The sequence below is a fragment of the Sinocyclocheilus rhinocerous genome, unplaced genomic scaffold (assembly GCF_001515625.1).
Source record: "Sinocyclocheilus rhinocerous isolate Xijiao unplaced genomic scaffold, SAMN03320098_v1.1 scaffold946, whole genome shotgun sequence".
NCBI classification, from domain to species: Eukaryota; Metazoa; Chordata; class Actinopteri; order Cypriniformes; family Cyprinidae; genus Sinocyclocheilus; species Sinocyclocheilus rhinocerous.
Window position 1 is genome coordinate 910429 of NW_015633151.1, and position 2702 is coordinate 913130.

The window sequence follows — 2702 nt, forward strand, 5'->3', positions numbered from 1 at the left end:
TTTCATCATTAAAATGTATAAAAAAAACAATCATGTTAAAGGTTAGAATAACTTGAATGGTTGAATACTACTTCACATTACATGTGTGATAATGCACTTGGTTTATGAGGAATGGTAGCCTATCCTGTTTTAATCTTCTTTAAGGTCAATAGGGTAGCACCAGTCTTTTGGGGGGTTTATTAAAAAGGATAAAGCTTCCCACTAGACACATGCGGCCAAGTGCTTTCCCTGTGGGAATGCTCAAAATCCTTGTATCTGTCTCTTCATCTACTTTCAACACACACAAATACTATTTGCACTATGGAGTTTTGACATTATGGTTTATGTTAGCATGTGCTTTTCTAACAACATGCTCCTGCATTTTTATTTATTCTTTAATGACATTTTGAAACTCTTGGAATTTCTTTCCAGCCTCAAGGAAATATACAGTATATCATACAGATCCCGAACAGCAGACGGTTTGCTCAGTAAAGGAAGGAATACGTTGCAACTCGCCGTCCAAATGAATAAAAAAGGCGTTTATTACCTTCCAAGTGGAGCACTTCAGTCTGTCATATCTTAAGTGAGGAACACTTAAAACAAGTAAAGCGAGATAAGCAGCGGTTGTTGAATGGTTACTTCCTCTCGACCCCTGGGAGGACGTATCCATCAACAGATGCCCTCGGGTGGAGGATAACAAATTTGTTCTTTTATGAAGCTTGCATAACACCGCAGGGGGACTCATAGGACGGCCGCATGTGGCCGGATATCGCATTCTGTTCAGTTCAAACCACATTCCCATGGTTTCCAAGAGTGTTAACGTGACGTGCTTCAGCGCGAAGTTTCAGAACACTTGCTAGAATCAGTGGCTGTGTCACTAATCGGAATATTGCTCCATATAGCTTTGGGAACGAATAAGCTAAAAATAAAAAATACAAATATTGAGGGCATAATATATAAACAGGCAAATTATGTAATGTAAATTATTTAGCATAGCCAATTTGTAAAAGAAAAAAAAAGTCACAACCGAATAAAATCTGTTTAAAAATATTTTTGGCACAGTAAAACTGATATTGTATTATTCATTTATTTAATATTATATAAGAACTGAAAACAAGGTTTATAAAATGCAATCATTTTGAGAGGTGCAGCTGGCTGAGACGCGAAAGTGCCGGATAGCCTATTTACCAGCTCTGCTAATTTTTATATTGACTCTTCATGCTTAAATATGTACCTTAGATTTAGTAAACTATCAATTCTGTGGGAAACAGCTCCCAAAAGGAGGGCAGAATTAAGGACCCTCATCTAGCAGTGTGATCAGGAACAGCACGTCTGGTTTGTCGGCAGCAGACAGCGCTCATTAGTGTGTTTCAATGGTCCAGGCCCCTAGAGGGCATTATTGGTGCACTCACGTGAAAGTCAGCAGAGACCTTCTGAAGAATTAATTTAAATGCACCTCACAGTTACACAACCTGTGAACAATTGTGCAACAGTGGAAGCGTGTAAGTGAGACATATACAGTAAGAATTTAACATCAAATGTGCATCTAATCCTCAGTTGTGGAGTTTTATTTTTATGTCTAATGATTTTTTTATTATTATTATTTTTATAATGCTATTCTATCAATTCTTGACAATATCAGTTTGAAATATTTAGAATGTCACAATGCAAATTCTCAAGAATCTCACAATAAATGCATCATTAGTTGGGTCATTCTGGTTGTGCAGTACAGTTCATTTCATCATAATATTCATCATAATTTATTGGATGACATAAGAAAAACAGGTTTTAAGAATGTAATTCATATTAGTTCATTTTCATCACAATTGCGATGACTTTGAAATGTTTTCGCTGCTTTGGTGATCTGAGATACAATAGATGTTGTCATTTTTGCCATGTCATTAAGAACTTCATGAATGAAAAATCTGTCAATTTTTAAGACCACAGCACAAGCATTAGTAAGTGGATTTTTAAAAATATTTTATTTAAAGCTTTTCACATTTTAAAGAACAATCCCCCCAACCCCCATGCCATCAAATCGAAGGAAGTTGAAAGAAAAAAAAAAATAAATATAGTACATATAGTACAATTGAATACATATACACCTCCATAAACAAACACCGTTCATATTGTGTACTTATACAAAAACATATACAGACATATCTACGTATACACACAGAATCATTAAGAAAAAAAATTAAAATATTCCAATACCAATACCAATAAATACCCAATTATGGAAAAAGTAAAATTGTTACACACTAATATATTTGATCAACTTAACCACACCACTTAAAGAAGAAGTTTAAATTCAGTTATCCTTGGTCACCTTCCAAATATTCAAAGAAGGACTTCCAGATCTGTACAAATCTCTTTGGTTTACCCACAATCTCATATCTAATCTTTTCCATATATGTAACACACTGAGCTCTGTAAACCACGTCTCAAATTTAGGTGCAAACTCTTTGTTCCACATCAACAAAATTGTCTTTTTTGCTATGGTCATCCCATATTGACCTGTCTGGATTTGATTGAAACTATAGTTCTCTAAGAAAGGGGCCCAGCAAAAAGAGGGAGAAGTGGATTTTGTGATGTGATGTTTGGTATGTTTGCACCTCACAAATATACTATACCAACCTGGTACGTTTTTACACACACACACACACACACGCACACACACACACACACACACACACACACACACACACACACACACATTTACT